Source organism: Triticum urartu, chromosome 1, assembly GCF_003073215.2.
Source record: "Triticum urartu cultivar G1812 chromosome 1, Tu2.1, whole genome shotgun sequence".
In the NCBI taxonomy this organism is placed as follows: Eukaryota; Viridiplantae; Streptophyta; class Magnoliopsida; order Poales; family Poaceae; genus Triticum; species Triticum urartu.
The window spans coordinates 139,126,975-139,149,807 of NC_053022.1; positions in this window are offsets into that span (position 1 = coordinate 139,126,975).

Consider the following 22,833-nt stretch of genomic DNA (forward strand, 5'->3'; position numbering starts at 1 on the left):
TTTATGGTAAAATATGGAAAATCATATGGGAAACGAATAACGAATAGAAGTAGCCTAGCCTTTTCTTTCAGTCTCGGTCTCTAGATTCCCTTGTTCTTACCGTAGCTAGCACTTGTTATTGCAGTCAAGGAGCCAGGAGCCTTCAATCACATTTGAGCTTTATGCTCTTCTCCTTCTTGGGGGGTGGCCTGTAGTAGCAGGCGTACAGGATGAGGCCGAACAGCGCACCGAGGCCATTGGGGATCTGTAGTGCACGAACGAAGACAAGAGCCGGCACGGTTAGATAGACACTCTCAAGTTATATAAGAATTGGTTGGAACCTGAAGATGGAGATATTACTGACCGTGAAGTAGAGGTCTAATTTGATGAGAGCGTAGGACGTCCAGCAGACGCCGTTGAGGAAGCTCAGCAGCGACAGGAAGAAGGGCATGTACTCTACGCTCTTGGTCTTGATCACTTTACCCTGCACGCAACCCACAATAGACATTAATTCCTCCCTACAAAAATATATGTTCATTAATTCCAAGCACAGAATGCAATAGCTTGAGCGTTCCAAATATATATATATATATATATATATATTTAAATAGGTAATTAACAAGATTGATTCTATGTTCTATGTAAAATATAAATAAATTCAGCAGGTAATATTGGTGAACTCTACACCTGGACCACACGACCCACGAGAAGAAACCGACATACAGGATCCCTTTTCTGTTTCAACGTGATCATCTCACAGAGTTGGCAAGGGAAGATCACAAAAAGCACAGACTGGTACAGGGACACATGTACTATCTCCATCCAAGAAAACACGATTCGAAATCTGGCACACCAGAAACTTGCATCCCCTAGGTGAACACATATGTTTATGATGAAGCTGAACATGGCAGATTTCATTAGATGAAATATTCCTCCCGTTCCAAACCCGTCACTCAACAGCCAACGAGTTTGGTGAGAACAACAGAACAAGTTTGGTTGGCTAATCAATTGTACAACATAACTACCTGTATTGAATGCAACTGCAAGTAACCAAGGATACCACATCGATAATCAGAGGACACGTAGGGGCTACGGTATCTTTTTAGGTAGAAACGAACAATAGGCATTTTGAAGGAACATAGAGCAACATGTTCTTGGGATGTGCCACACGAACACCATGACAGTTTAGCCCAAAAGGTAGCACGTTGGTTTTTACTGGTAAAAAGGGGGAAAGAAGGGATTTGACATGATGGTGAAAACAGGACCATTGATGCATCTTTTAGAGATGGATTTGGTTCCAAATTTGGCTCCCGCATCCATGCTTCCAGAACAAACAGCAACTAAGGTATGCTAATAGTGGTACATGATGAATGCCTCAGCTATAACCTGATGAGTCACTTGCCCTGAGTAGGATGCAAGATCCTTCACAGATCACTGTGTCTAGATCATGCAACAGATTTGAATGACGATATCCAATTATGAATTGGCTAGAGGAGGCATAGAGATAAGACAAAACTGATGGTAAGGTAAATCAAAGGTTTTCATTTACCTTATCATCATCGTAACTTTCTTATCTATTTGTGTATGCTATTAGAAAGGGAAATTCGATACAACCAACATGCAAAACCTCCCGTCTTTCCTATGAAAACAACTTCCGCCTGGATAGAATAGTTAGCCAACATGAATTCCTGCTTATTGTCCTTCCTACCCATAAGTTAGAGCAAGGCCGAAGTAGAGCATAGAGCTTAGAAGTAGGATCTGGTAATTGGTTCTGCTTAGCAGATGCAGAAAAGAGGTGTTTTTGGAGTGAGTCGCTTCCAAGCGGCTTTTGATGACGGCATCGTCAATGTACACTTCTACATTAGGACCCAACTGAGACCTAAGGATGAGGCTCATTAGGCGCTTAAATGTGGCGCCGACATTTATCAAACCGAAGGGCATCCGCTTGTAGCAGAATGAAGGGGCGATAAAAGTAGTTTTTTCTTTGTCTTCCTCAGCCATATAGACTTGCCGATACCCAGAGTAGGCGTCGAGGAAGCTCAACATCTTGCACCCTGCGGTGGAGTCAACCAGTTTAGTCCATTTACTTCGGTGGAACCAAATTCCAGTGTATGGATTGCAAACATTTTCTGCTTTGGGTCTTAAGTGAATGAAAGGGTGGGTTAAAAAACCAAGGTCAGCCCCCCTCAAGAAATCTTGCCCATAGGTTACTGATGGGATGCTAGCTGCCAGTATACAGGAAAAACATGGTGCAGAGCACGAACAAGACGTGCTAACACATATCCCTTATATTTATTGGTTCTACAGAACATGTATGATAAAGAGCTGGCATTAAGTCATGCAACGCGCTCAGGCTTTATAAGAGGAAAGACTCTTGCCGGTATAGATTGAACATACGACGCTTGCTTACAAGACTGCTACTGAAAAAGGCTACCTCTTCAAACTGTTGAATGCCCTATTCCATCTATCTTTCCCTGAAAAAGCGTATACTTTTGTTCTATAAGCAAATAAAGCACACTTCTTTTGCGAATCAAGCAGTCTTCTACCTTGGTGGGTAGCGGAGAATCAAATCAATATCGGAGTATTGCTCTAGCTGCTGCTGAATTAACCTGGATTCAATCGTGACTCTCTGAAGTAGGTTGTACTTTGTCTTCCCCTCTGGACCTTGGAAATGGAAAAAAGTTACTGGTGCGTAATTGAAGATTCGGTGAAAACTAGTCGACCTTTCATCACAAATTGAAGCAGAGGCTGTTAGTTGAAAATCCATTTGCAGATCCTGTTGTTGAGGTAGAACCAGCTTCACCAATAGCATAGACTCTATCAGTCGAAGAGATCAGCATGTATGAGGATAATAGAGACAGAGATAAAGGCTTCGTCAGCAGAGACGAGAGCGGGGCCCTTTTGAAAATCAGAAATAAAAGGGGCGATCAACAAATTGACCAGGTGTAAGCAGAGGGAACTGGAGCAGAGAAATATGTAGCATACTTTTCCATTCGAGACCTATATCTAGACCCTTGTGATCGATAGTCGGACCCATGCTGACGGCACCGAAATCGTGACTCTCTGAAGAACTTTGAGCCGGGTGGGGAAAAGCCATGGTTCATGTGATCAGAAAAGATGATAACTTCACCATCTTTTGGATTGGGCCGTTCCTCCTCCGGGTCAGGCGCACGGTAGGACATAATATTCTTCCCTGGCAAAAAACCTATGGTAAATAAATCCTTCAGAGTGTCCTCAGTGACTGTTGAGGGAATCCAGTTGCAGACAGTCGGCGCTTTGGACGGCATGATGTTCAAAAATGAACTGAAAGGAAAGCAACATGCCGGTTCAATTCAATGATAATGGTTAAATTAAGTGATAATGGTACAGGGGAGTAATGGCGGCTTAAATAAGGGCTAATGTCATATAAGGAAAAGTAAGCCGGCACAGTAAGCCGCCATGACTATAGATATTTAAGAAAGTAGATTCAGCTAAGTGTTCAGACAAACAAGTTTCCCAAATTGCTTGGTATTATTCCAGATCAAATGGCTGTTCAAAATGGAAAAAATTCTAGACCTAAAAGTTTAGCGCAGATGAATTTGTAAGTCCTAATGAAGCCCTAGATTGGGGAAAGGGGTCTACCAGTGTCAAGAGCAAAACAACTATCGCATAAGCATACATCTCTTTTTGGATCAAGAAGAGGCGACAGTGGAAGAACTGCGAAGAACCGCGAAGAACTACGAAGAACATGCAGGAAAACCTAGAAGCTCTAAATGTGGATATGAGGAATGGAGGGCGAATACTTACGGCCACGGATCCTCCACAGAAGATCGCCGCCATTCTCTGAACCGATTCTTGTTGATGTAGTGGCCACAGTCGACGATGATGAGATGCTCTGTGATGGCGGCGGGGCTCGAGCTTCAGTGGAGTTGCGGGAGGAAGAAGACAAAGAAGAGAGAGGAATGAGAAAAGACCAGGGCATGCCTATTTATAAGGGGATAAGCCAACAGGCGGGCGTGATAATCGAGGAAGACCCGAATAATGGTTATCTAACTAAATGGACGCCTCGATTCTCGGAAGGCATTAAAGATAAAGATCTGTTGGGAGTTGACGTCATAAAAGTTTTTCGTGTTTTCAAGAGATGACGTCATGGCGGGTTACAAAAACCTCCATGAGGATAAGATGATGGATTTTGTTTACGTGTTGAAGATTGACAAAGAACAAAGTTCAAAGTCAACCTGGGGCCTAATGTTGGGGATATAGCTATCAGTTATGACCCGCCCAGGAGGGGCCGGGTCAGCCCCAATGGCGGGTCACAAAGGGAGCCCAGTAGACATTTAAGGCAATAGTTTATTAAATCTTATAGAAGTCCTAAAGGCCTAGAGGCGGCTTAAGGCCCAATATTGTAAACCGACGTATGTAAAGAAAGACTTTTAAGGAAACGAATGTAAAAGAGGTCACCGAGCCGGACACGATTTATGAGCCGGCCGGGACTCTGTAGGCCACCAGGCGTCAACCCGTGTATATAAGGGGACGATTCGATGGCGGCTTAGGGCAAGAAACAAGAGATCGATAACCAAGCCGGTGAACTAGCCTCTTGGTGATCGAAACCCCAGCAATATCAACACAACTAGACGTAGGATTTTACCTTCATCGCAAGGGGCCAAACTAGTATATAACCTCTCGTGTCCTTTGTCCCGATTAACCCCTTTAAGCTTCCTAGTTGCGATGGCCCTACGACTAAGTCCTTTTGCTAGGACATCTGCCGTGACAATTCCACGACACTGCCCCTCCCGTGGAACTAGTACCACCAATAGATAGGCCCATCCCTTCTTGGGCAACCCTGAAAGTATCTTCTTGTATGGACTGAAATAAGACAAACTACTCGTGGGACCCACTTAAGATCTCTTTCTTTAGTTTTCTGCTTTATTCCTTTCTTAGTAAAAAGTAGCGCTAGTATCTTTTCATAATGATGACTTTTTTCAGAGCTTCCTAGATTTTGAGAAGCTGAGGCATTGCCGGCTAGGGGGAAATTTGATTGAAACTAATAACAACTAGTCACGACTAGGGACAAAGCTCAGCTAGTATACGTAATGTGTTCAAGGCGCATTTCCTCCAACAACTCACTACAAAAAATACACTTCTGTGATGATACGTGTTTGTCACAGTAGGTCACGTTTTCTGTCATGCATGTACATCTGTGACAAATTTATGACAAAATCAAGATAGTCACACATGTGAGGTCGAGTGTCCATGACATTGCCAAAATTATCATCACGGAAGTGTCCACTTCCATGACGATAAATCGCGCGTCACAGAAGTGCTTTCGTCAAGGGTGACCGACACGTGGCATCCACCATAACGGAACGCCGTTAAGCTATCGGGTCGGATTTTGGATCCGATAACCCGTTAACAGCCATGACCAATGCCGATTTTCCACGTGTAAAATTCTCATTGGCTGACGGATCCACGCGTCAGCTCCGCGTTGGCACAGGTGTCACTCCTCCAACAGTCGAGATGGGCCTATAATATGTTGACACGTGGATCGGCCCAAAAGTGGCCCACAAAGAGTAAATGGGCCGGCCCAACCGAAGGCCCATAAGATTTAGCGGACCATAATGGGCTGACCCAGCTAAAGGCCCACAAAATTTAGCGGACCATAATGGGCCGGCCCAACTAAAGGCCCACACGATTTTGCAGACCATAATGGGCCGGCCCAGCTAAAGGCCCACAAGATTTTGCGGACCACAATGGGCCGGCCCAGCTAAAGGCCCACTAGATTCTACCGACCATAATGGGCCGGCCCAGCTAAAGGCCCAACATTCTCTGTCAAATTGGCCTGTCAACGGCCTGTCCTAAACTTGTCATCAACGCGGCCCATGGTCACTTCTGGCCCGTTAACAGTCCGCTAAGTAATTGGGCCGAATTACGGCCCGGTGTATTTCCGGCCTGTTAAAGGTCCGGCTTCATTTGGGCCCATTTACAGGCCATCAAAACTTTCGGCCCATAAACGACTGTGAAGGATTTGGGTCATATTCGGCCGTGTCTGACATTCGTCCTCTTAGAGGCCCACTATAGCTTTGGGCCACTCTCGGCCTGTTGTCATTTTCGGCCTGTTAACGTCGGACGTAAACCATGGGCCATATGTGTCCCAACGTCATATCGGGCCCATTAACGGCCCATATAAAAATGACGATAATCTAGCCCGACCAAAGTTCCGGCCTGTTAAAGGCCCGTGTATTAGGTCGGCGCATTTACGGCCCGTCCAAATTTCGGCCTGTTAAAGTCCAGTGGGTTATTTGGCACAATCAGGGCCCAATCTCACTTTCGGTCTATTAAAGGCCCATGTATTTTATGGGCTCGAGATATTTACACCTATAAACGGCCTATTTTTACTGAGGGCCCAAATTATGTTTAGGCCTGTTAAAGGCCCACTATGGGCACGGGCCTACCAGAAAAATATGAAAGCTTATGCTGATTTAGGCCCAGATATTTTTAGTGGGCTACATGCCAATTTCGGCCCATAATCGTTTTTAGCCCAATTGGAATGGGCCCGACGAATGTTGGCATGTTGGGCTCCTACGAAGCTTTAGGCCGAATACATTACTAAGATAAACCTACACTATACAAAAATAGCGTCATAATTACTGCAGCCTGAGGCAGCATCATAAATGTTGTATCACAACAAAATAAATTCCAACCATACAACAAAAGGCATGTCGGCATAAAGTTTACAGTCCTTCCAGATAAAAGCACCATCAGATGTATAGAAGCACAGATCATTTGACCTGAGTGCTAATGTTTCAGGCTGTAGAGTCTGATGGAGCAGCACGATCTCCACCTTTTTTCGCCATTGCTCTTGAACAACGAAGCGAATGTCTGATAGTCTTGTTTCAAAACCATTCGTATCTTGATGACATTTCTCAACCACTATTCTTGTTTTCGAAACAACGTCCAATAGGGATTGGACTTGTGTCTGGAGCACATATATATCACTTTGTCTAGCAGGAAGATTTTGTTCAGTAGGCGATTTGGACGAGGTTACCTTGACAACCAACCCAGAATTATGCAGGAAGGTGCTTTTTGCACTATTAGTGGAGAGATACTAACGCACTGCAGCAAGAGGTGACATTGTGCCTATAGTAGCCTCGTCACCTTCAGGTGGTTGTGGCTGTTCAATCATTTGTTCCATAGCTTCCTAAAAGTTTGAACTTGTAGATTAGTGTACCAGATAAGTTACTAATGAGACAAAAACAAACAAAGTAGGTTAAACGTTTATACATAACTTATTTTGGTGAACTACTGTAATACATTAGCATGTATTGTAGTGCCAACTACATAATAAAATCACTTTCGGAACATATGTCCTTGTAGCATGCCTACTGTATTGTCTATTTCCTCACATTCGTTGACATCTAAGGATAAAGAGACATGGTTTAAAGTAGGATGAACATAGTATGACATCATTCATATCATGGGAAAACAAATGTAAAACAAACAGGCTATTTTATCATTGTGTGCGCACGTGAACATAACAACTAGATTACAGATCAAGACCAAAAGAATATCCTTCATCTCTTTTAAACCATGTAAGGTGAAATGATACGTTAAGACAACTGTGAATAAAAGTGAACAGAGTAACTGACATTGGCTGCAAACCAAGTAGTTAAATGAACACATCACAGTACCAATCAGTTCAAGGCAGGAGGAGTAAGGACTTACAACAGCGGCTTGAACTGGTGTGCTCATGCCCTTCATCTTGCGGGTGTGGCAATCCTTGAAGATTTGCACTGCATTCGGTTCAGGTTCTTTTTGGTCCGCACGGGATTTCCTCTGTATTTGGAACAAGTCAATATAGATACGATAATATGGCACAAAAAAGAAGGAAGTAGCAGCTATTTACAAGAGCCTCGCAGTGTGCAATATAGCTACGAGATCCTGTGGTCTGTTGGAATTTCACTTTAGAACGGTTGGTTTTGTTCTTCAAACAGTTAGCCTAGAAGAAGATACACTTGTAAGGCACATACATAAATACAAGTTCAATATGTGGTCTGATCAAATACATATAGCCTACCTGATACTTTGGATCAGACCAGTGTTTAACAAGGGCTATCCAGTCTTCATCTGTAATATATTCCACTGGAGATGTTTGGGCGATTTGATTGTTAGCCTTTCCTTCAAAGTGAGATTTTCTAAGGTGGTACCGATACTGTCGCAGAGCAGACTGAAAAACATGAGTGCATGCTTGTCTAGTTGCATCATCTTTTGGATCCAACTTGAACCTCATCTGTTGAAAAAAGAATGTAAGTCTTATTAGGAGGAAGCTAGAAAATATGGGACAGAGCAAGACAATATTACTAATTGCGATGAATAACATTACTTATGGATAAATGGTCAAGGAAGGTGTTAAACTGGGTATTGTCTTTCTCATTCCTATACTGGATCCACGTTGGGAGGATACGTGCATGACACCTAACAGCAACGACTGCCTCTGATACTAACTTGGCTGACTCTGTAGCATCACGTGGCTTTTTTAACCTGCCTCAAAATGGATCTCCATTCTTCCTCCTTTACATTTTGTTAATCTGTCAAGCATTATCCCTGATGTCTGTTTCCGCTTGCGCCGTGGTGCTAGTTCAACAACGAATATGGAAAGTGTTTGTGTACATCAAACTGTGAGAGTACATATAAAGGAGCATGCAACTGCAACTTGACTCGGTCAGGTACCATCTTGGTGTTGATGCTCATGCGGTTCATCTAATCTTGCCAAGTCCCGTTGTGTCAGCAATGCTTCGGAAGTAGTGTTAGGTGTGAAGGCAACTTGGGAACTGGCCAGTTCCGGAGCAAACGAATGAGTAACTAGTTGAGATGCTGGTACAGTTGAAGCGGATGCTGGAGCTGGTGGAGCAGGTGATACTGTGTTTGTAGATTTAGCCGGTGGACTTGGACCTTCTACTACACTATAAGTACGAGCAGAATCTCGACGGCAGACCCTTTTCCGTTTCACCCGACGAGTAACAACACTCCCTACTATATTATTTTCCTTGCTCTTTTTTGACTTTGCCATGTCAAGTTGTACCCACAACACAAAAGAATAAAATCACTCTTCAGAACTCATTGATGCATGATACAGACAAGCAATACTTTGATGTAAGACAACCGTATGAGGATGGAATATGTAAGAAAAACAGGACGGCATGACATATTCACATCTACGGTGTGCAAAGTAAGCAGAAGGATTTTCAAGAAAATAGAAGTAATGCAAGCTAGACACCATATGAAAGATGCAGCCAATATTACTCTACCAAGTTAAAAGTGTCTTGTCATAAGTGGCAATTCGAAAAATTAGAAGCAGTACAATGTAGAAATCAATTCAAGATGCACCACTATCAAACTGCCATGTTAGAAGCGTCCAATCATGAGTGACTGATGCAGGATACACAACAGCAGTACTTTGATGTAAGAACATGGTATGATAGATAGATGCAGTGTATTCTAGGCACAGAAAGCCATGTCATATGCACATGTGTAACGTATAAACTCAGCAGGTGCAATTTAATCAAAATAGAAGAAATACAGGCTAGACAACATATGCAACATGAAACCAATTATCACACTGTCAACTTAGAGCAAGCACCTGCAATGGTGGAGTACGGGAGATGAAGTCATCATGTAAACTTGGGACTTCAACTTCATTAGCAGTAGGAGTGGCAAATCTAGAGAGTCTCTGTTTGCGACGGTGGGAAGGACCACCAACATCCCCGAACTTACTCTTTTCCTTCCTATTTTCTGATATTGCCTTATGAAGTCAAAACCACAAGAATATGAATAAAATTAGCTCTGCGTAACTGGTTGATGCATGATACAGACGAACACTACTTTGATGTAAGGCAAGTGCAGGATAGGAGGATGGAATATATACAAAAAAAGACAGCGTTTCATATTCACACGTACGATGGGAGGATGGAATATGTATGAAAAAATAGTAAGCGGAAGGCATTTCAACAAAATTAGAAGAAATGAAAGCTAGGCACCATATGAACATGCAACCAATATCACTCTATCAGGTAAAAAGTGTCTCGTCGTAAGAGCCATTTAAAGAAATTAGAAGCAGTACAAGCTAGAAGACAATGCAAGATGCAACCTACATCACAGTCCCAAGTTAAATGTGTCTTATGGGTAAGTGATCGTTGCAGGTATAAGTTGTAAGCTACACAGATGCAATTCAACATAATCAGAAGCAATTCAAACTAGACATCATACGGAAAACGCAACCATGTATAACAGTTCCAAGTAAGAGCAAGCACATGTGATGGTGGAGTAGGGGAGATGTGCTCATCATGTACACGTATGTTCTAGAAACAGGAACACGTGTCATATTCACAGGCATTATGTGTAAAGTAAGCAGATGCAATTCAAGTTAGAAGCAATACAAGCTAGACATCATACGCAACATGCAACCACATATAATAGTGTCAAGTTAGAGCAAGCACCTGTGATGGTGGAGTAGGGGAGATGTGCTCATCATCTACACAGCTACATTGATTGTCCAGCCTTGTGTTGTCTTGCGAGTCTTGTTGGGAGGATGGTGGAGTAGAATCTGTAGAGACCCCCTGTTTGAGTTGCTCCGAAGGACCACCATCATCCACTGCCGGACTAATTTCCTTCAGCTGTAATAATTTTGCTCTTCAGAACTCATTCATGCATGATACTGATGAACACTACTCGGATGAAAGGCAAACACATGATGCGAGGATGGAATATGTATGAAAAATAGGATGGTGTGACATATTCACACCTATGATGTGGTAACTAAGTAGAAGGCATTTCAACAAATTAGAAGCACTGCAAGCTAGACACCATATGAAAGATGCAACCAATATCACTCTGCCAAGTTCAAACTGTATGGCGTTTCAACAAATTAGAAGCAGTACATGCTAGAAATCATATGCAAGACACAACCAATATCACAGTAGCGACTTAAAGGTGCCTTATCATAAGTGACTGATGCGGGATATGCAAGAATAGTAGTCTGATGTAGAAACAGGAACACATGTCATATTCACAGGCATTATGTGTAAAGTAAGCAGATGCAATTCAACAAAGTTAGAAGCAATACAAGCTAGACATCATACGCAACATGCAACCACATATAATAGTGCCAAGTTAGAGCAAGCACCTGTGATGGTCTAGTAGGGGAGATGTGCTCATCATCTACACAGCTACATTGACTGTCTAGCCTTGCGTTGTCTTGAGAATCTTGTTGGGAGGATGGCGGAGTAGAATCTGTAGAGAACCTCCGTTTCAGTTGCTCGGAAGGACCACCATCATCCAATGCCTTGCCAATTTCCTTCAGCTTTATTGATTTTGCATTGTGAGGTCATACCGACAAGAAAAAGGAATATCATTCGCTCTCCAGAACTCATTCATGCATGATACTGACGAACACTACTCTGATGAAAGGCAAAGTCATGATACGAGGATGGAATATGTACGAAAAAATGGACGGCTTGACATATTCAAACCTATGATGTGGTAACTAAGCAGATGGCACTTCAACAAATTAGAAACACTGCAAGACACCATATGGAAGGTGCAGTCAATATCACTCTGCCAAGTTAAAACTGTCTCATCATAGGTGGCGTTCATCAAACTAGAAGCAATACATGCTAGAAATCATATTCAAGACGCAAACCAATATCACACTGCCAACTTAAAGGTGTCCCATCATAAGTGACTGATGCAGGATACACAAGAAGAGTAGTTTCATGTAAGAACATGGTGTGATAGACAGATATAGTATGTACCAAAAACAGGAAAGCGTGTCATATTTACATGTATCATGTGTAAGCTAAGCAGATGCAGTTTACACTAATTAGGAGCAATATGAGCTAGACACCATATGCAACATGCAACCAGATATCACACTGCCAAGTTAGAGCAAGCACCTTGGATGGTGGAGTAGGGGAGCGGAGACTTGGACCTTGTAATGCACTATCAGTACAAGGAGAATCGGTACAGATGCTCCGTTTACGTTGCTGCAGAGGACCACCATCATCGCCTTCCTTACTCTTTTCCTTCCTCTTTCTTGATTTTGCCTTGTCAAGTCAAACCCACAAGAAAAAAGAATAAAATTTTCTCTTCAGAACTCATTGATGCATGATACCGACGAACACTACTTTCATGTAAGGCAGCCACATGATAGGAGGATGGAATATATATGAAAAATAGGATGGCGTGACATATTGACATGTATGATGTATAAAGTGTAAACTAAGCACAAGGTGCTTGAACTTATTAGAATTGATGCAAGCTAGAAACCATATGAAAGATGAAACCAATATCACTCTGCCAAATTAAAAGGGTGCCCTAACAAATGTATTTGACCAAATTAGAAGCAATACATGGCAACAGGCTAGAAATAATATGCAATATGCAATGAATAAAGGTGACTCATCGTAAGTGATTGATGCAGGATACAGAAGAGAGGTAGTTTCATGTAAGAACAAGGTTAACACATAGATGTAGTGTGTACCAAAAATAGGAAGGCATGTCATATTAACAGGTATAGTGTGTAAACTAAGCAGATGCAATTTACCCTAATTAGAAGCATTACAAGCTAGACACCGTATGCAACATGCAACCACATATCACACTGCGAAGTTAGAGCAAGCACGTGTGATGGTGGTGTAGGGGAAGTGCGGTCTTTAGGTACAGAGCTACGTTCAATATCTTCATTTAGGCTTGCTGTTTCTTGAGAATCATGTGGAGAGGATGAAATTGCATTCTTTATAAGAGTATTGCATCTCATATTAACCCACGCGCGTGACTGTCTCATCATAAGCGATAGACGCAGGATACACAAGAACAGTAGTTTGATGTAAGAACATGGTGTGATAGGCAGATGTAGTATGTACCAAAAACAGGAAGGCGTGTCATATTCACATGTATCATGTGTAAGCTAAGGAGATGCAATTTAACAAATTAGGAGCATTGATGAGGGATACAGAAGAAAAGTGCCTTATCATAAGATATAGTATGTACCAAAAACAAGAAAACATGTCATATTCACATGTATCATGTGTAAGCTAAGCAATACGAGCTAGAAACCATATGCAACATGCAACCAAATATCACACTGCCAAGTTAGAGCAAGCACCTTGGATGGTGGAGTAGGGGAGCGGGGACTTGGACCTTGTAATGCACTATCAGTACAAGGAGAATCGGTACAGATGCTCCGTTTACGTTGCTGCAGAGGACCACCATCATCGCCTTCCTTACTCTTTTCCTTCCTCTTTCTTGATTTTGCCTTGTCAAGTCAAACCCACAAGAAAAAGGAATAAAATTTTCTCTTCAGAACTCATTGATGCATGATACTGACGAACACTACTTTCATGTAAGACGAACAGTACATATCACACTACCAAGTAAGAGCAAGCACTTGCGCTGGTGGTGTGGGGGAATTGCGGTGATCAACTAGAGAGCTACGTTGACTATCTTCATTTAGCCTTGCTGTTTCTTGAGAATCATGTGGGGAGGATGACACTGCACTCTTTATACGAGTATGGCGTCTCAGAGAAACCCACCTGGGTGACTGTCTCATCATAAGTGATTGACGAGGGATACAAAAGAGCATTAGTTTGATGTACGAACATGGTTAATAGACATATGTAGTATGTATCAAAAACAGGAAGGCATGTCATTATCAAAGGTATAATGTGTAAAGTAAGCAGATGCAATTTAACCAAATTGGAAGCAATACAAGCTAGACACCATATGCAACATGCAACCACATTTGACAACGCGAAGTTAAAGCAATCACCTGGGATGGTTGTGTGTGGCAATTGAGATCATCAACTGCAGAGCTAAGTTTACTGTCTCCAACTGCTGACACTGCACCCGTTAGAGCGCTGGAATGCTTAGTGCTTATCTTCGAATTACACTGGAGCGACTTCTGTCTTTTCTTTTATGCATTCATCAACACTGCGTCAGAGTCTGAAATACCCATGCATAAAAAAACAATAGTGTGAGTATGGGTGAAGTGTGTGCACAATTAGTACAGTGTAAAGGTAGAAGATAGCAGGTCGGTGAGAAATAAATGATGGGAGACATATGATAGCTCTACAACATGCATGGCACACTAAATTACTACAGGATTCTATGAAAATAACAGTCGACTGAAAGCAAATAGGTCAGTCCATTTTTTCTGCACCGTCCGATGTACAAAGAACGGGCAGATCGCCTTCATCTACCTCCAGTGAGTCAGTGTTGATGATCTTCCTCGAAACGCCAGCGACCACCGGCCCAGTATTCCTCCCCTGCTTGCGCCCTCCCCTCGACCTCACCGCACTGCCGTGCTTGGAACCCCCCGGCCATCCATTCAAGCCCCACCGACCTCCAGATCTGGTGCAAGCAGCCCCTGCGCCCCACACCCCTATGATAGACACCGATGCGCCGCTTCCCCGGGGAAGAGGCGGACTAGGTGCTGCTTCTTTTAATTGTGGTTCGACTGACCCTGAATTGAAATCTAGGCGGGCTACTGACCTCTAGAAAAGGTGAAATAGTAAAAGGGAGGAAAACTTGTGCATTTAGTATCACGAAGAAGATGCAGTAAGAAGCGCTCAACTAGTTTCTTTCGTGGGATGAATATGGTGTGAGCGGAGACGTATGATTTGCACGAATAAGGGAAGAGGAGTACCTCTTTCTGCTGGCAGTGCTGTGTCCTCCTTTTGTTTTTCCGACGATCTTCTTGTTGTTCGCCGGAAACCAGAAGTTGTGGAGGACGGTGCAGCCTTGGATGAACCCATGGCCAAGTTGTTGAGTGTGGTGCGGTGGCCGTCTGTCGGCGGCGGGGAAGCAGATCCGAGGTGGCAAATGACGGCATAGCGGGAACAGCTCCGGTGCGGTGGACGGTTGCGACAGTGGAGCCGGAGCAGTGAGGCGCAGGACGGCGTGGAGTGGTTCTGTACGGCACACGTCGGCGTCGGCGTCGTGGAGGCAGCTCTGCTTTGGCTTCAGCTGCTAAGTCCTCTTGGGCGTTGCGGTTGCGGTTGCGTTGGACGACGACATCGGGGTACCGGCTCCAGCGTGATGGAGGAGGGCGGCGGTGGATTGGCCGCTATGGGGTGGAGGACGGAGGAGGCTGGGGTTTCGCAGCTGGTGGAGAGGGCGTTTTCGCGCCCACGGAGTATGAATGGGGAAACGGAGGGAGGTGGGGAACTAAGGGGGAACAATGTTTCGGTTTGAGACGCGCTTGTTTGAAATTTTGGGAAAGTTACAAACTTTCCCCCCATCTAAAATTTCGGACATATTGCAGGTTGGGGGTAGGACAGTCATGTCAGGTGTCCCAAATGTGGGCGGGATAGATTTCAGCCGAGCGCATGGGTAGGCGCCCACGGCGTATGAATGCTTCTCTGGCATCTTGGTGAAGTTACAAACCTACCCAGTTTAGACCTTTGGACATCGGGCCGATATATAGGCTACACGGGCCAGAGTCGGGACAGTAATTTCCTACCACCAAAACATTAGTCTCGCGCGGTTTCGGGTGACCAGAGGCCTATTTGGCGCTTCGTTCAGGGCCTCTTTGATTCATAGGATTGTCAAAATGAAGGAATAGGAAAAATGCAGGAATAGGGTGACATGTCCCATAGTATCCTACAGGATTTGAAAGAATGTTTGATAGCATAGGAAAAACAAAGGAATTCTACAAAGAGGTTTGAGTGGATGGAAATTTTCCTCCAAAATGTAGTACAAATGGATCATATGGAAAAATTCCTAAGGATGCCAATGCTACGAATCAAACGACCATCACAGGAAAAATTCCTAAGGGTTTAAATCCTCCAAAAATCCTATGCAATTCCTTTGAATCAAAGGAGCCCTCAATATTTGGGAGCATAAGCATTTAATGTTTTCGGTTCTCTTGAATTGAACTTTCAGGATTTGTCAAACTTCACAAATCTTTACTCTTGAAAATCCTAAAGCTACGATTATTTTGGAATGGAGGGGGTACATTTGAATATACATTGTACATGAGTATATATCAAAAAATATGCAACTTACCTCAGTTCATGCATGGTTCCAGATATAATCTCCTTGGTTGCAAAAAAAAAGTTAGATATGCGTATGAATATATATAGCATGTTCAAACTCGCAACAAAGATTGATGCCCCCTTTTACATCTGATTTACAAATGCCATTATCTCGGGTTCAAATAGGTGAATGCACTTCCTATGAATTCGAATCTTCAAAACCCCCTTTCTGTTGAATTCGACATGTATTCTATTTCGTAGCTAGCAATTTGGAATGTATCCATGCAAGTGACAAATGTATAAAGTGCTTCACACTAACATTATGGAGTGCACTAATTAATGTTTATATATGAATTGCAAAAGCATCCATTGCCTGTATTTCAAACCGCTCTCACTCTATGGATCGATAATATGAAATAAACACATGCACATGCTAGAATTCAATTGCAGTTGAAGAAAGAGCCTACTCCTGGTACTGTATATTAGTGATAGGGGTGTGTACAAAGTACACGTGAATACCAGGCATTGTGCATGTGTGTATACTATCGACGAACTAGCCCCCAAGCTTGTATAACATACTAAGGGCCTAGGGTTACAAATCATATATAGTCGGCTTATCACCAGTGGGGATAGAGTCCTCCACGACTCTGGTAGCTTTGTGTTGTACGCCGAGTCCTCCACATGGGTTTTTGTATAACACATCTCGGTCCAACCTATATGTGGCCCAGGATGGAACCGACCCATGAATCTTCATGTTAACCCACCACAACTAGAAATGATGTGCCCACCACACCACACACGCAATCGGCCACTAAAAAAATAAGCATATACAATAGTACAACGGTATCTAGCTCACGATACGTCTCCATATTTTGTTGATGACACAGACGGACTTTGCATTTGATGCGTGCTCCGTATTTTGTTGATGACACTTACGGTCATTGTATTTGAAGCGAAAGCACGATATGGTCACTGGACTTCAGAATAAGCTTATCACGGTCACCACATACATTTTGTTGTGCTAACCAACATGTGGTCGGATGGTTAGAGGACAGTGGTTTCTCGAGCCCACCAAGGTTAAAGTCCCGGTGCTCGCATTTATCTTGTGTTAATTTTAGTATTTTCCGGCGACGTACGTTCAGTGGGAGGAGACGTTCCACTCGACTACGAGGCACCTATGGTGACTTCGTAAAATCTCAAGATCATATATGCTGGTCCACTCTCTCGAAGGTGCTCATAGGGGTAGGGTTCGCGTGTGTGCGCTTATAGCGGTGAGTGCTTGCGCGTATATATGAGCCCTTACGTCTATACCGTGTTAAACAAATACATATCATGATTATATGGTCACTGGATCACCCATACAACTCCGTAGTTTGTTGATGACACAATCAATTGACCAGTCAAACGTTCCACGCGGCGCAACTAGTGTTGCACCATTGGGGCGCGTAACCGTGGGGCCCACCTTTCAGCCCGTATATGAAAGAAAGAAATGGTAGTTTGAGTCTGTACTGTGTTAATAAAATAGGAGTACATTTTAGGGTGATCATATGGTCACTGGCTCACCATACAGCTCCGTAATTTGTTGATAACACGATCAATTGACCAGTCAAACGGTCCACATTCAGCAGCGCACATTACCATAGGGCCCACCCGTCAGCGCGTATATGAAGGACAAAAATGGTAATAAATGAGTGGTTTCGGGGAGGGCGGGCCGGCCGCGGGCAGCGGGGGCTGGCGGTTCGGCCGGTGGTGGCTGGCGGCTCAGCGGGGTGGAGTTTGATGATAAACTGGAGGCCCGTGATTTCTTATCCAACGGCTGGAAAATCTAATGACCAGAGATGAAAAAGTCAGTCGACTGACGTGTAGCCTCACCCCGCACGTACACATGCACGCACGCAAGACATGCACGCATGTAGGCGTGCAACACTGACACGTACACACGCACGCATGCTGGCATGCAACACTGACACGTACACATGCACTCACGAACACACGCACATACGCACCCATGCATGCAACACTGAAACGTACCCTTGCACCCACGCAACACTCGCACGCCTGCATGCACACAGCACACAACGCAAGACACATGTTCAACCTATACGTGCATGCACCCTTTGTTAAGGACATGGATTGTTACGGGTATTAACCAATCTTATCTGTGATAAGCAGAACATTGATGTTTGCAGCGGTCTTTATGAATCACAACGTATCGAACGGGCTATCAACATAGTAGGCTTATCTACATGAAAAACATGACGTCACACTCAATGAACAATCATCGATTTATGAAATGCCCGCTTCTGACCGCCCTGGCCCACCAAAGGTTCCTTTGCTATGCGCTGCCTGCGTTGGGTCACTTACATGCATGCCATGCACCCAAAGAGCCCACATGTCAGTGGAAGAACGGTGCGGTGTCCTAGGTCAGAGTCGAGGGCGCCACTCACGGCACGCCCGGCTGAACACGCCTCCGTGCCACATTCAAACGCCTCCATGAAACCCGCCCGTGTGGAAGCCAAGAAACCCACTCTAGACACACGTCCGTTCATGACCGGGCCGCTCCCCTATCTCCTCCACCATTTTGTCCACTCTTACAATGGCTTACGAAGAGTAGTTATTCCGCATCCAAGCCGGCTGGGTAGCCCGCCAGATACGAGCTATGCAGCTCGCTGATCCACCTCCCTCCCCTCGCCCGACGGAGCGAGTTGCCACTCCAAGCCGTGGAATTTTGCCATGTGTTGTTTTCATGGACTAGCAAGATGCCCGTGCATTGCACGGAACATCAAGATGCATTTTTTTTACAAACTCCCGCATGCATGCAATGGATAATTAATGTCCTCCTTTGCTAGTACCATGAGGCAAACACCATTAATATTGCATCGATTAGTGTTAGTGGCCTTGTATATCTGCAAATTGTAATTTTGATAGTGGCACCTTGTATATAAAAATGGAGGGAGAAAGATGAGAGATAAGGTGAGGAGGAGTGGGGCGTGGTGGTGACTGGTGGTCGGACTGGGCGGAGGCATGGGGATGGACGGCGCATTATGTCTAGGTTTGTATCTCTCTCACACACACCCACGTAGGTGGGGGACATGCACGAAGAGAAGAGGTGCACGCACGGCGCACGTACTCCCGTCTCTTTCCCAACCACACCCGCGCGGGTACACGGTGGAGCTCATTTATGTATGAAAAAGGCAGCCCGTGTGGTAATTTGGCACGTGTACTGGTTGTCCACTTGGTGGAGGGAGGATTGTCTACCACGGGTGAACAAACAAATTGCGACTTGACGCGTTATGTTAAATTAAAAAAAGAGGCAAACCATGTGGGGCCTACCTTAGATGCAAGGCTCCATACACTGGAGTACTTTTGATGTGTCCCGTCAACTCGCAGAACGAGGAGAAGCTTGCTTAGTACGCCGTCTCCCCCGCCCACGGGTGCGGTGGCTCGCAGGATGAGGTGAAGCTTGCTTACTAGTACGCCTTACGTCTGCTCCCTCGCCCACGCGCGCGGTGGCTCGCTGCACGAGGAGAAAATTTTACTACTCCCTCCGTTTACTCCTCGTCCCTACTACGTACTTTGGTTAGTACTCCCTCCATTTACTTATACAAGGCCACTATAAAAAATACATTTTGCATCTATACAAGGCCACAAATAGTAATCGAGACAAAAGTTACTACTCCCTCCTTTCAAGTTTATGGCTCAATTTCAAAATCTCTCCAACCAAGGTAGATGGTGAGTGGTCGAATTAATTTCGTATTTTGCACAAGTAATTAGTACGCTCATTTTTCTCAAGAAGTTATGTTTACCGAGGCATTAATTAGAACGAATGCATGAATGACCACTAAATTTCCATGAACTTGTACATGCATTGGTTAGTTTCCTCTAGACACTGCTTGCGTCGGGTGATCTAACGCACCTCGAAATCCAACATGTAATGGTACTACTACTAGTATAGTAGAATTGAGACTTATCAAACGGAAAAACGAATGTTTTTTAGATGAGCCCTATAAACCCTACTGGGTACATACTCCGTAAAAATAGATTTTCCAAAACTAAGTCGCTCCCTTTCATGAATTCTGTAGTATACTGCTCTGTCGACGCTCCCTTTCATGAATTCTGTACTTCCTGTCGCCGACATGTGGGACATATAGCAACCGGGTCGACGTGTCAAGCACCAAATAACAGTGTAGAACAGCAGGGGGGACGCACATCACTCGTACCGGCCCAGTAGTAGTAATGAGCAATGAGACGTCAAATCACAATGCCGCACTTTCCCAGACGGACGAAGCAACCATTATTTCACACTTCGGTTCGCCATCATCTCAAACCACATACTAGTATTGCTTCTAACTCAAGAGGGACACGCGCATCGCCTTGGTACATCATGACACGTGGGACCGCATGACAGGCCATGCTCCCCCACTAATCGCTCGGTAAAATCAACTCATTTTTACTAAACTTCCTCCGTATCGGTTTACTACATGGAATGCACGTCGTTCTAGGTTGAGAATTTAACTGGCTATATATGTGATGAACAGTACTCTGGCCTTTTAAAAAATGTATACTTTTGTACAGCAGTACTATCGATGGATTGCGCCATGGAGCAAAACTTGAAATTAAAAAAAGGTGGTACATATAGAGAGCGCTCGTCGCCAAATTATGCATGTAGTACTATTAAAAAGGCTAGTCACAATAATGGTGTCCAGCACAACCCACCCCTCAAATAAAACTAAGAGGGTGCTTGGATACGTTTTAGTCCCATGACTAAAAGTAGTGGGACTAAAACATGCTAGCCTCACCCATGCTTGGATCCAAATACTAAAAAGGTTAAAATCAAGTTAATGAGCATTTATTATCCTCCAAACCCTCCAATCCAGAACTCGCCTGTGTTAAAGGAGAGGAGTTAAATGAGTAGAGAGAGGACTAATCCACATTTTAGTTGGGGTACCCCTGACTAAAAAAATTTAGTCTCAAGACTAGTTTTAGCCCCTCTTTAGTCAGGGGTGCTTGGAACTTTAGCCTCTTAAAGAGACTATTTTTAGTAAGACTAAAATAAGTCCCTTGGATCCAAGCACCCTCTAAGCATCCTGGAATTCTTTGACAAAACTAAGCACCCTGAAATTCTTTGACAACTAAACTGCTGGCTATATGATGTTGGCCATATATATTGTACGTATATAATGTGAAGAAACGAGTGGTAGTACTATACCAACTAAAAGATGAAATGTAAGAAATACTAGTATGTACGTACTGAAGAGTTAAAGTAACAAGAAGAAACATAACATAGTTCTGCTGGGGGCTCAGCACAACACACCCCTCGAATTAAATTAAGCACACCTGAAATTAAAGTTTGCAACTATTCTGGTAGACACTGCACTAGAACCACCATGAGCAACGACACTGCTACCTTACTCGGAGTCCTCGTCCACATCTCGACTTCGTCCTTGTCCCTCTTCCTCTTGGCCGATACTTCTTTGCTTGAACCGCACACTTGGCTGTTGCTCTTCATCCAACCCTTGTAGATATTGAAGCAAAGGTAGCCGTCCATTGCAGCGTAGTGGACGTGGTCTATATCTAGTACATTCTGCTGCCATGCATGACGATGAAACGTGTATGGAGGTTTCTCCAGTTTACCGTACGAAGGATGAACCATGGCTCCTGCCAGGGTCAGCATTGAAGGATGACGAGAGGATACCAGCCGATTCTTCTGGAGGTCGAAGGGGTTGCCTACAACGAGACCTATCCGACGCAGGACATCCCTGTCGTTCTTAAAGTCTACAGTAACGAATTTCACTGTTTTTCCTTGAGGAAGTTCTTAAAATCCTGGCACTCAACGTCGGCATGGCATATGTGGTAGACCAAGCAAACATTATCTAAGCAAACCTGGATCACGGCGGGCTTCTTCCTCTCTTCGTCCTTTAGATCCTTCTCTGGTCCCAGGATTGTGGTGTACTCAACATCTAGCCCAGCGACCCACTCATCATCTGAGTTTTCGAACATGCGTCTGAAGCGAGAAAGGCATCCTTTCACCGTCGCGGAAGAACAGGTGTAGATGACGTCGAACTCATCGCCGGTGATGGTTCTAACCTTGTACTCACCGCCGATCGTGGAGATTTGGGATGCCATGGATTTGGGAGGAGGGTTAGGATTAGTGGAACTGCCGTAATGTGAATGGACGGGACGACTAGGAGCGAACCGCCGTAGTATTGAAGGACGTGCGGGGACGAGTAGGAGCGAACTGCCAGCGTGCGAACGGCAGGGTAGTGGATTTCCATTCTCCCATGATACGGGCTTCCGAGAGCCCTTGGATCTGAGATCGAACGGTTGCATGGCGTGATTCTAGACCTATCGGTGAATATCCTATCCTGGAGGGTTATTCTGCAAATTTTCAGCAACTCAGCATGCGACCGTTTGATCTCAGATCCAAGGGCTGCCAGGAGCCCGTATCATGGTCGCGCCTACCACGACCGTCGCGTCGCTCGCGCGGTCGCGGCCTTGGAGATTTAACACGGTGCTTTAGGCTATCTGATGTTGGCATGTCATACATAGTCATCACTTAGTCACTCATACTACAACAAGGTTGGCTATAAGTGTATTTTTTTACTCCTCTCTATCTCTTTCTTCGTACTCAAGGAAGAAACGGTGCTAAGCGCGTGTATTTATTGCATTTGCCAAGGAGTGCCCTCTTCCAATGAAATGGTGTTGCTAAGTTTGCTTCATTTAATTATCTATAGACTCAAAATTGTCTTTTCACCTAGGTACACGCGCTTAGCACCGTTTCTTCCTTGGGTCACCAAACTAGTCTCTCTCTTCTTGATTAACTTGCCACATCAGACTTTATGCTTAT